Source organism: Rhyacophila brunnea, unplaced genomic scaffold (genome assembly GCF_057557595.1).
Source record: "Rhyacophila brunnea isolate RB1 unplaced genomic scaffold, BYU_Rbru_1.0 scaffold_6, whole genome shotgun sequence".
Lineage (NCBI taxonomy): Eukaryota > Metazoa > Arthropoda > Insecta > Trichoptera > Rhyacophilidae > Rhyacophila > Rhyacophila brunnea.
This window is the reverse complement of record NW_028233276.1, coordinates 37197743-37211836: the sequence shown is the minus strand read 5'-3', so window position 1 is coordinate 37211836 and position 14094 is coordinate 37197743. Positions and strand designations below refer to the sequence as shown.

The following is a 14094-nucleotide window of genomic DNA, read 5'->3' as shown; positions in this document are numbered from 1 at the left end:
TATTTATTTTTGAGGTATTATTTAGGAGTAGATACCTTATTTTATCATATAATCCCAACGGTAAAATAATCGCATTTTTTTAATTACAAGTTTTTAATAAATAATAGATAATCAAATTTAAAAACGAAAATAACCATCGACAATCATTAATTTTCGAGAATTCAACGAAGTGGTACCTACTCCATAATCATGGTTCGAAATTTATTTTTTGCTAGTCGCAGAAGTTGCACAAATATATTTAAATTGTGTACCTACTTGTTATTCATGAATCAAAACAATACATTATTTATAACATCTGATTGACTGTTGGTAAAATTTGACAAACGAGATCGAGCATGATCAGTATTTTTGTATTGCACAACAGTTAACTCGTATTTTCGTTGTCTAATGCTTTAAACAATGCCGTCATATTGTACGCAATCATTTATCATTGCATCATACTTAATATAATTTATCGAATTATCATAAAAATAGATGGAACACCCATCCAAGGATATAGGAAAAGCTATCTAAATCTTGTTAATTGTTAAGAACTTTATACTGGCCTATAATACAATTTAGGAATTGAAAGACAGTTTTCTAATACTAGCAAATTTTGCGTACCCATATAAAAGTATTATTTTCACAATCAATAATTAACAAAATTATCTAAATGGCCAGAATGTTTTCTATAATTTTCCAATTAATATTTTTCGCGAATTGCAAAATGTTACCCCCCCCCAATTTAAGGGATTACCACACAATATAAAGTTCACGTATAATTTTATTAATAACTATTTTTCATTGCGTAATACGAATGACAGTTATATATTCATTTGTTTTGTTTTCATCTATCGTGTCATCATTCAATCCCGTTAATCCAGTGGCAGATTTATCAGCAATCTGAGTGCGCGCGAGAGTGGGCCCCCGATTAAAAAAAATATTTATTTGATGCTTTTGGCTTTGGGGGGGGGGGGGGGGGGGGGGGCATTTTGATAAAAATATCTATACTTAATGTTTTTTTTACTCATTTTTATGGCGGCGTAGTTATCAAAATAGAGCAGGTGCCACTGAAATCTTGACTCTGACTACTTATAGCTTCTCATCCCTTTGAGATACATTCCCCATACCAAGATACTCCACCTTTTGAGTCTAGTGATAACACTTGGTCATAAAGTATATCTAGTAATAGTGAAAGTGAAGCTAACCCTTTCAAAAACATTCATCCTCAGTCATGACATTCTGACGAAGAATAAGTGGAGGGGTCCGGACCCGAAACCCCTCCCTCCTTGTGTGCTTGCTTGTGTCAATAAGATTTCCAAAATTAATATCGGGTGTTTTATATATCTTTACCTGAGTTAAATAATTTAGTCCAAATCGTTTCCTCGGTCTCATATATTATGATGAGTGGTTTGGAAGGATTTTATTGGATATACTTAAATACAATAATGTTTCACAGATTTCTTCCGATACGGCATTTCAATATCGACATTTTCTTTCAAAATAATACCGATACCCGACTTCAACATTCATACTATAACTATAATAAATATTCATAATAATGTAAAATTAAATATAATTTTTTATTTTGCAATATTTCAGTTGTTTATTTTCGCCGCCTGCGTGCTGACCGCCCATGCTGGTCTGATCCATGACCATTCCTTCTCCGGTCATGAAGCAGCAGCTTACGCAGCCCAGGCCGACATCTCCTCGCAAGGAGGCTACTCCGGCCACGAGGACTACTCAGGTCACGCTGATCTATCCGCTCTGTCTGAATTCGGTCACGGAGACCACAACCCGGTCGACTACCACTCCCACCCACGTTACGAATTCTCATACGGCGTCAAGGATGAAAAGACCGGAGACGAAAAGTCCCACCAGGAATCACGCGACGGTGATGTAGTCAAGGGATCTTACACCTTGGTAGACCCCGATGGTCACAAGCGTACCGTTGACTACACCGCTGATGCCCACCACGGTTTCCAGGCTACCGTCCGACGAGAGCCAGTTGCCAACTACGGAGGATATGGTCACCAGATTCATGGAGACTCAGGTTATGAATCATATGATGCCCATGGTTCCTACCATTGATGACAAAAGATAATCTACACGGAATTCAATAGTCTAATATTTATATTATGCTTATAGTATATTTATATAGAATGAATATTATAGTATAAAGCGATTATATAATTAAAAGGCATATACGTGGGTTAATATCGATGCAGGTTTCTTGATTTAATATAAATATTACGCCAATTGAACGAATTTATCGTTTTCATAGAAGAAAATAAACAATATCTTAATTTTCTGCCGAGGAAATCACCGATATCTAACGTAAAGAAACTGTAATAGAAAAAGTGCGTTGTAAGAAAATTTATCACTATCATCTCAATTACTTCCAATCCGCTGCTAAATGAAGGCCTTTAATTGTTGCATTTACTCATCTCGGCTCCTAATTTTTCACTATTTCCGTATTTTTAAAATTGTCATCGATACAGCGGGCTCTTGTTTGACATTTAAATATTTTTAAATCTCTTGGGTAACACTGGATAAATCACCACTTTGCCATCTCGACGCATGTTATTATGCCTGTTATCTTTTTTTTATAATCAAGGGTACCCATCTTTTCTACTCTTAGTGTTATAACCAACGTGCAACACGGCGTTGTATTTAGTTTTTGAATCTCTATTAAAAGTGTTTCCTGTAGAGTAGCTATATGCTATTTCCATACGTATATTCTGATGTATTTATCAGTAAAGCAAAGTAAAAGTTTATAAAATTATTATACTTGCAAAAAATATTTTGTATCAATTCCAGTATCTTTGTTGTACGGAAAGATTATTGTAAAAGTAGAGCGAATCTGATGAAATCTACTTATTTAATATAGAACAGCTCATATATTAAAAAAACGCTGTATATTTACAGAACCAGTTCCAAAAAAAATCGGTCGGCATCTTGTTGGTACTTATTTATGTCGAAATATTGCATTGCCAAAAAACACTGTTTTATAATTTAATATTTTACCTCACTGAATTTATTACATTACGCAGGATATTGCTCGAGTTGTGATTGGTTTATGGCGAGATATATATATTCCTACCTAATATGTAATCAAGAAAACCGCCAATCAAAAAACATCGGCATTAATACGATCCCAAATATTAAACCTACGTTATGACATACCTATTGATCTCGTTCTTACATTATTATGTATTATTTTATATTACATACAATTTTAATTTTCTTTTTTGTTATAATTAATTACAAAGTAGGCGTGTTTCTATTGTTTTCGATTTGTAACTGAGATCTGAGAAGCTATGTGATATGCAATACTTTATAATTTATTGTTAAATTTTGTTGTTGTATATATTATTATATTTTAATCTTGTTTTGTTTTCTCCTATGCGTGTATTAAATGAAATATAAATGGAAACTCTCTTAATCCATTGTTTTATTAAAATATCCCATGACGTAAATGAAAGGTGTTATGTATATATTGATAAGAATAAGCATAAATCTCTCACGCAACACTAATGCGACTTATATAGTATTTCCGTTGCTTTTATAGTGTTTATAATAGAGAAAGATAAAATAATGGAGTGGAAGTACGGTACCTTCACAATACAAAGAATTCGGGCAATTTTTTGAAAATAAGAGCATATTTTTTGCAATATAATATATAAATAGTTGGTTCATTATTTAAGTACACAACCATTGTTAAATCAATCATAAATAGTCTGTAATCCAAAATATATTATAGGGACTACGTACTGACGCAATCATATTTACTTATGTTACTCCTCAAGAACCATAAATTATAACTAATAAAAAATAATTAGTTAAAACAATGAAAATTTAATTATTAGGTAGGTACATGATGTGTATATTTGCAGGAACCCAATATTTACTTGTTTAAAAACAACGCACACTAATACATTTATATTAATAGTTTCTCAATGGCAAGAATGTTAGTTTTCTTCCGTAGTATCGTTTAAGTTAGACAGTTTGACTTTTCAGAACCAATTAATTTTATTCTCTTTACTGGGCACAATTATTGTGCCAACGATAGAAATGAAATATTGACGACTTCCAAACATGGGGTAGGTATTTCTATTTACTATTTTTTATAGAGGGCTGCATTTTATTAATTGGAATTGTAAACGGTAACAGTAATTAGCTGTTTAACTAGTATGCAGTATTAACACAACCATATACTACCAGACGGAGGAGGTGGAAGCAATGAGGTGGATTGTCCTACCTTAAATATGGATAATATAACAGTAATATCCTGCCCTATATAATTGGCGTCGTAATTAAAATTTCCTGAAAATCCTTTTTAAAACTTTGTTCAAGCTATCAGTCTGTATAATATTGGTTATAATTTTGGTTTTAAATAAAAACATTTTTTAAATAAAAAAATATAATAACTTTATTGGTATCACATTCAATTGTCGTATAGTGGGGATATGGCTTAATTTAAAATGGTTTTTAATTTAGTGGTAGTATGATTGGGGACCGGCGTGACCCAAAGCAGACGTGTACTTGACAACTGGAGCAGCGGCGTAGGCGAGGGGAGCGGCGTATTTGGCAACTGGGGCGGCATAAGCGATAGGGGCGGCATACTTGGCAACTGGGGCGGCATGTCCGAGAGGCTCGCGGCGGACGACGGCGTTGAATCCGTTGTGGTCATCTGCTGTGTAGTCAACGGTGCGCTTGTAACCATCAGCATCGACGAGGGAGTAAGATCCATGGACGACATCTCCTTCCCTGGATTCGTGCTGGCTCTTGGAGTCTCCGGTCAGACCGTCTTGGATGTCATAGGCGTAGTTGTATTGGGGGTGCGCGTCGTAGTCATCGACGGCGTGCGTGGCATAGGCGACTGGGGCTGCGTATTTGGCGATGGGGGCGGCATAGGCTGGTGCAGCATATCCATGGGAAGCGTATCCTAGAGAGGATCCGTAACCCAAACCAGGCTGGGCGATGAGTCCAGCGCGGGCGACTGCCACGAGAGCGGCGAATGTCAAGAACTAAGAAGGGCAAATGGGCATTGAAAAATATTATAATAAACGGGTTTTTACAATGCCTGACATTTGATTGCGAAACGTTAATTTAATTGAATTATAACGGTGTTACTGTTATTTATATGCAGGCATGTAATATTCGGCTAAAAATAAATGACCTTTAGTAACGCTACATATATAGATTTTCTTTCATCATAACTTTGGGTTAATAGTAAATTTTATGTTGTTTGTAAAATACTGCATATTAAAAATAAAATAAAAATATTAAATTGAACATAAAATGACTCAATATGTGGTTTTATTTATTCCAATATATATTAAATTTACTTTTATTTCTCTACAATTGAATCTAACACTAACATTAGAAGTTTATAAAAAAGTGCTCTGCTGTGTTGTAAATATTTTTTTACTATAAAAAAGCACAGCAATTATTTTTTGTTATGAATGGTATATCAATTAAAAAGTCATTAATTTGAAATCAAATTAAAGCAAATGACAACTACTTTGGAAATATTATAAATCATTATTTATTAGATTCTTTTATTATTATTAATTATGTTAATTTATTATAATTATTTTATATAACTGCAGTATGGATAAGTTGGGTAAAATTGCTTTTTTTATTTGATCTTGGCAGCCTCACGAAGACTTTTTTTTTTAAACAACAAATGGATGTTAGCTAACTGGTCAAACTATTGGCTCTTTGGTCTAGATTCAAATATATATATCCAAACAAACATATGAATTTACCAGACCCAGGATTCGAATCTGAGACTCACGGTTTCACAAGCGGATACGTTACCGCTTGATCATTACGGACGATATTTGGTTACAATGATTAATTTAAGTAGTTATCCAAAATATGATTAATATAGACATATCTACCAACGAAATATAAGGAAACCAATATCCATGGTTATAATATGTAGTAAAATATGCATAACAAATATTTTTAATAGACCTTTTGACACTATATTAATATGGAGGAACAAAACGGACCTCAAATAAATAAAATAACTGATATATATTAAGTAAGTATATTTAACATGATTTTAGGTGTAGGTTGAATAATAATCCCGGATTTTTTTAACTTATGAAAATTGAAACTGTTTAAATTATAATTGTATCGTAAACTTTAGAACACTGTCTCCCTCATCACTGCGACGTACCTTGAATGCCATAGTTGTGATGGGGATAAGATGTGATATCAAACTGATGCTGTTAAAGATTTTCCGCTTGTTTATATACCCATAGGTCGCCATTTTACCTTGACATCAGTCAAGCAAGGTTTCCCTCCAAATTTATTTACAAACACTGCGATTAACGAAACATGAGAGCTTCAAAGTCAAAATCTAATAAAAAGAACGCTTTTATTATTAAATACCTAAATAGTATATACTATTTTGTTTTTCGCACCATGACTTATCACAACACTATTGTATAACGGAGAAGATAAATATATCAGTATGATTTATTGATGGAATTTTTATTATTTAAATTATAGGCATATGGTCAGGATTCTCTGGACAGCCAGGCGCATCAACAAATCGTTCATTTATGAGCTAAAGACATAAGGCAGCCATTCACCATATTGTGTCTGAGACGGACTCTTCATTTCTTTGGCCATGTGGTAAGAGGTATAGCTTGGGGAGATATAAAGCAAACATGCAAGATAAAAGACAAAAGACGAATATGAAGAAACTCGTTCAACAGGATATATACATAAACGAAGCGCTACCAAAAATCACTAAAAACTATATTAGACTTCGCGTGTTAGGTCATAAGATTTTTCGCACATTTTATGCATCTGTACGGGACCCAGATGTCCGTCATCCAATTATCCCGTCGACCAGTTGTCCTGTGTATCGGTTAATGCTTACTCAACGAGAAACGCCGATGGCAAAACATAATATTGTCTATCACATGCATTTCACACGTATCTAATTACCAAGTGCAAATAAAGACTTTTATCGCAGTAATTTTATTAAGATCTATTATGCATTTATCACCGAAGGCATGGGATACTCAGTGTAAGCATTATTCAATCGCGAGGAGTTTAATAAATAGACGATTGAATGAAAACACTTCTAATTTTATCTTGAAAAGAACTGTCACTCTGTATAATCGTGCCTCGGGCTAAAATATCTACCTCGCTGTTATCTTTTCTCATTATTTTAATTCGTCAAATAAACACTCCATTTCTTCACTCATCTCATCACACCATCGTCCACTCAATTCCAAAAAAAATATATAAATATGAATCAAATTAGATGATTTGTCTGTGATAGTAATTCCATAGAAATTAATATTAAAGTAACTATCTATTTCGTTTCATGTTAGGATGACTTTGCATAAAGATTTAAAAGAAGATTCTCTGCTCACCTTCTGTATAACACTAAAACATAGTAAATTTCACAACAATAAACATATCGAGCATGGGCCGTAGGATCACGATCGACTCGGTTTTTTTTTCTATACTCTTCAACGCAATGATGGAGTAATCACAACTATCTATTTTTAATGCTCACAATGTAAAACAAAACATTTAAGTTAATAGTGAACTTTACCGTAGTTACTAAAATGTCTACGAAATAATGAAATAAAAGTATGCCCATGAAACTGTATTATTTTATTAAAATACTTGTACATTGAAGTTAATTAAAAATGAATGTATTTTTATTTTATTATTTCCTTTTATTAACACTTTCAGACACAAGTGTGATGTGAAAATAATATTTAAATATTTGATACATCACTCATTCCCAACCTTTTTCGAATCGTGACCCCGTTTTATAGAAGCCAAGTAACTCGCGACCCCGATAAATTGTAAAAAGCCTTTTTAATATGGTAGAAAATAGATTTTTCAGTATAATTTTAAATTTAATGCGATGGTTAAAATTGTAACTCGTTAACCAGCTTCAAACTTTGCAGTTGAGTTTTCGTTAATGCTAATCTCAAGTCATTTTCAACATTTCATCTGTTTCTTGTTATAGTTTTTAAATGGAGACGTGTTAAAAATCCTTTAACATTTAGATATGACTGATACGTCATAACACACCAGAATTGATTCAGAAAATTTTCATGACATAAGTAATTATGTGCCGATGAATCGTTTTTTGATTCCAAGAATTCATCTTGTACTTCATCGGGAATGCTGGCTACATCAATGGAATCAGAAAATGGATATCATATTAGTGTAGATTCTTCATTTGTCAGCTCACGGGATGACCCCACCCGTGAGGTGAGTTACATAATAGACTGACATTACACCTACATAGTTACATACAACTTGAAATATTTCTCCATATGAAAAGCTACAACAATTTTGTGTTGACTGATTTGACATATGTATATAAATGTCTGATTATGATTTTTATTAACTTGCATTTTCAGAGTTTTTCAGAGTTTTCAGGCATTCGAAAATATATCTTTCATTTCCAGGATACCTAATCAATTAACGTACCGATGTAGGTACCTATGATTATTGAAAATAAATCCTACTAAATATTATATTTGTGGTGTTTTATACTGTTAAAAAATGTTACTCTCCAGAATGATAGTTTTGTAAAGTATAATAAGGAACTGCACACTTTATGGGGGCGAAAAAAAAACGTGGTCTGAAAATGCACAGACTGCGCTGGATCGGCTACGTGCATACAATGCCGGAGGATATACCGGCGAGACGGGCTATGTACGTAATCTCGATGACAAGAGAAGACCTGGACGGCCGAAATTAAGATGGCTGGACTGCGCCACGGGAGATTTATAAATATTCGGTCAAAGCAACTGGAGAGTGTTAGCGCAGGATCGTCCAGGATGGAGAAAGTTTTTGAAGGCGGCCAAGACCCGCCAAAGGTTGTGCCATAAATAATGATGATAAAAAAATATGTTTTTATTAACACAATGTTAATTCAGCTAATTGATTAATTGCAGCTTACATTGAAACATAATAACTAAAAAATAGTCGATAAATTTAAGATTTTTTACATTGTATAATTATATATTTTTTATATAAATTTGCTCGCATATGCTTATTTCGTAAATTAATATAACGAATTGGTTTAAAAAACATTGCAAAATTTAATTGCTTCTTTATGGTGTATTTAGTACTTGACTAATGACCGATTTAGCTACCCATATCAATGAATATGTCGAGTAAGATTGTACGTTTGAAAGTTTAGTATCGTTTGCTTTGAGGCTATTTTCGTTTCACAAGGAACAATATTATTTTTACAGTCGTAAATGGACTTAACATTTCTGCTTAATTAGTTTTCAAAGATTTATTACGTATATTTAAGAATGATTCTTATATAGTATAATATGTAGTATTATGAATCAATAAAGTGTGTTACATATGTTTTTCTCTACATACTATACTGCTATAATCCAGAGTGACTTTTTTATTTTGACTTAAAGGTTATTTGTTACAAAAGTGTCAAATTAACTGGGAGTAGGTTTGTAATACTTGAAATTGAAAAATATCACATAACAAATTCAGCCCGATAAAAAAAACTGCTGAATTTATGGAGCTAACTAATTAGATTGTTTTTATAAAAAAATATTATTTGAGTTGAAGGATTCTATCCCCTAATTTTTCCCGTCAATTTTATTTATGTAATTGGCTCAAATATTCCTTGGTTTATTTGCTTCAAAGTCTTCAGTTTTTTACCACTATAATCAATACAATGGAAAACTCGAAAAACCTTGAATGACATACCTATTAACTCCATTATTGGAATATTGTATTGTATTAACATGCTGCAGAAGAAAATATTATATATTTATCTCATGTCATATTAATCAAAGATATTGAAGAAACCCTTCTTATATATAGATATAGCCTGAATATATAAAATTGAAGCAAAAAAAGACGTCTGGTCTGATATTACGTTAGCTATAGGTAAGTGATTTGCATTTCAAGAGAACTTCACACATATATTATGACATTCGAGTATAATTTCAGATTCAACCAATTAGTTAAACACATGCATGATTCTATAAATTCATAGAATTGGACAGTGTATACAAATTCGACTTAAAGTTGATATTTCACGCATCTCATACAGTTTTATGTCAATGTAGATATAGTTTAGTTATAAATACATGTGGAAAGATACCCCGCCATCAATTTTATGTAACCAACTAAAATCAATATATTGGTCATTATTTAAAAAATGGATAATCACGCAAAACACCGAGAAATGCATACGTAGGTTATATACACAAAGTAACAGACTTCAAGCCCAATATTCGACCGAATTTTCGATTCAAATTCGCCTTCAAATATAATATCTTTAAATCAAAATATGTCTAGAGTCAAACTTCTTTGATATAAACAGTAGCATTTTACTAAATATTAACGTTCAAAATAGCAAATTAACCATTACGATAAAAATGTATAAGTATGTATGTACGAATCGTATACATTAAATCATTTTTAATCGTAGAAAAAAAAAGATTTCACATAAATCTTTTACAACAGTTCCTGAATGATGTCATAGATCACTTTTTTGACATGTAAGTATTTATTACTTTCCTGAGATGGTTTGTTTGAAAAAAAAATTAAACGCATTGTTTTTTCATCCGCTAAACAACACAAATTTTAAATATGTGGTTTAATTTATTTCGGTTTAATTAAAAAAATACTATTTAAAAATATATCAAATATTTTATGCTAGTACAAAAGAATTTGAATTACTTAGGTCTTAGATCCACGAAGAAGGTTTCTTTCAACATATTTGTTTAGTACCTACTCATATTATAGTGCCAAAGTCTTTGGCGGACCCCCTACCTATCGCTAATGTTAAAGGGATTGTGATAATCTATACTAGCGTTTTCCAAAAGGTATTCGTGGTAAAATTGAGGGTATTCAGTGCATGATTAGCGATGTTTTTGAATACCTACATCCACTTGAATTATGGAGTTATCGAGTACCGACATGCAATACATCGTACACCAACATATTTAAAAATGTAATATTCTTGTAGTAAAATAGCTTTTTTTACTATTAGAGTAAATTTGCGATGCGTGTTTATCTCACTTTTCTGGTCGACCCGCCACGCCAGGCTGCCCCCTGAGGCCGCTCCCCAGACTAGAGTCGTGTCAGTCCCCTCTTGTGTTAGCCATGATTATTGGTAATACAATGAATCATTTTAAAAATCTAATCTCATCAGTAAAGGCTATACAATGTGGTTCCATATTATTCAAATTGCATTAGTAACTGCGGAGGACTGATACGAATGATTGAGAATAATTATTAACGACACCATTGCGTTTTTTCTATTTATTTGAGGTCGCGATCCTCAACAATGACGAAACTATGATACATCTATATTTTTATTTAATTTTTGGTATAAGTACGTTTAGTTATATCGTATTAGTTATATTATAGTATATATTATATCAGATATATTAGTGATTGCGAACTTTTTTGTTAGGCGATACCCTTTGGTGATTTTTTTTATATCTTCCCCTACCTAGCCAACCTAAGCTCCAGATAGGAAAATTTAAAAATATACGTATGATATCGTAGACAGTAACATACCGAAGCAAGGTAAACTAATGTAAAGTAGCGTATCAGCGCCGTGGGCGAAAAATTTGATGGAATTGTTGTATTAACATATCTTTTGTTCAAAGCTATCATGCAAACCAATGAACACACATTGAAAAGTACCTAGGTAGATATTCCATTATTTCTTCCAAAGGTTTGGGTCTTACCCATTCGTTGAACTTTTTTAAAAATTGGAAATCAATTTAATAAAAGAGACATTATCATCGCTATGTTTTAAATTAATATTAGGTAAGCCCAGACAGAAAGGTGGGTGACTAATTTAAATGTAAATAAATTTATAAACATTATATTATGTTTCTACAACTAAAGTACAAATTAACAACGTAATAGATATAATAAATATTCAGATATAACTTTACCAAATTAGTAAAGAAGGTGCGCATATGTTTTAATACAGAGAATGGTTTCACAGAGTCAGCTGTCATTGAAAGTAACAAAGTCCGTTGCACTATTTTTATACACCTTATTGTATTTTTCTTTTAAAGTGATACAACAATATTATTAGACTGTTAATACTGCCCTTTCACGGAAGAAGGCAGTAACTCGCAAAATTTGTGAAATTGAGTTATAAATGCCATCCGTTAGGTAATTTTGAAAGCTATATATTCTGTCCACTTTAAAATCAGAATTATCACTAAAATACCGTTAAAATCCTTAGTGAAAAATGGACATCTGCTAAAATAATCAAATTTCGTAGCAAAAAGCCAGTAATTGCACCTATTTATTGCAGTTACTGCTTGTTTATTATTACTTTATTTGTATTTTAACATCCTACTAATAAAAATTATCACAGTTTTTTATTAATTCACAGTACTAAAGTTGGAAAAAAACTACATTATGTTATTTATCTCGAAAGTGTGTGAGAGTCAGTTACTGCCTTCTTCCTTAGAATGGCAGTATACCTACAGTTATATATATTTTTTTTACATACACGCAGATTATTTTAATATAATTATGAATACGGGACCTTCTTCTTCCATTACTGGATCTATGGTCAAGTGTAATATTTTTTTTAAGTAGTGTACCATTGGCAATATCTGTAATGTAAATAGTAATAAATTAAATTTATCAGAGATCATTAACGCGTATATAAAAAATGTTGACAATATGCGAAGTGTAAGGTCATGGATTTGAAATAAAAACGCGTGATTTATTAAGAGGACGCAAGAGTAAATGCAGTTTTTTTAATAAGTATTTTTTTTCCTACTACACTTGTACGTGATATGTTTATAAACAAAACTAACAAACAAACAACTTAATACGTATAAAAATATTGCTGTTTTTGATACCGTATAGCTGTTTAATCGTGAGTAACATAATTATGAATGAGATATCGTTTTGTCGTAATTTAAACTTTTAAAAATGCCAGTGAGTTATAAAAAAAAATTAATATATTTTTACAATTTTTTGTTACGCTTACTACAAGAGGCGGAAGTTTTCGAGTGTATGCTGTAATTCAAATAATAATTAATGAGCATTTAATTATTTTTTAAATATCTACTGTCTATAATACAGTATGTAGTATTGCACATCATATTCATGGAGCATCACGTGATAGTAAGATGTTTTTAGATTAAAATTGCGCAATCGGCAGGTAGCAAGATATTTTTGATATCATATTTCACACGTGAAACCAGTCAATATATAATACCTAAAGTTTTATGTGAATTAAAATAGCATCGTCATCGTCTTAAACCGAAAACGATCTATTATTGGACGAATGCTTCCCAAGCGCTTTCTACCTTTTTGGTTCCTGCTTTTTAGCTCTGTTGCGGTGATTTACTTGTCGGTTAACTACATATAATTTGTAAATATTATATTTTACCATACCATACTTCACTGTGAACTGTCGTACCGGAAAGAGATGACTGTATAGCATTGATATAAAAATTAACGCGTTTATTAGATGTTTGACATATCTGACTAGATACCTACTTACGAGCACACACTTACTAAAATAAATTTGAATCATTTAAAATTTTATATAAATATATACAATAATCCCTTGTATTCCGATGGTTTTTATTAGGTGCGTATTTTTTAAGTGTTTTATTTAGATTTGTGTTTGATCTCAATACTATACGGCCATCAGTTTCCAATACAGCAACTCACAGTGAAATGTAATACGTATAAATTTCTGGACACGCTACTCGTGGACCGATATGCCAGCCCATTACCATAATGTTTACATATCAATTGTACGTATGCAGTTTACGTATCACAGTTGGCCGTATACAATTGTAATTGCGTTATTAATAATGCTATCAAATTAACAGATTAAATTATTTGTTGTAGAATACGTATAAACATTAATTACAGTTTAAAAAAAGTAAAAGCACAAATAACTAAACTCTACCGGTCCTAGTTATTATTATATGGTGTAGAATCTGTAGAATGAACACTACACAATATTATTGTTTCTTATTTCTTTTTACATTTAGGTAGGTACATGATAATTTAGCATAAAGTAAAATAACTAATGTATATCCAATTAGATGCATGCACAGTACCAAGTTTAAA

General features: G+C 31.9%; 1 protein-coding gene and 1 pseudogene across 2 annotated transcripts in view; both read right to left on the bottom strand.

Moving 5' to 3' along the window:
• The window catches only part of LOC147065636 (solute carrier family 22 member 13-like), a 133826-nt gene that overhangs the window by 31385 nt on the left and 88347 nt on the right, over positions 1-14094 (bottom strand). The gene's annotated exons all lie outside the window — the stretch shown is intronic.
• On the bottom strand, positions 4476-6184 carry LOC147065642 (larval cuticle protein A2B pseudogene; annotated as a pseudogene).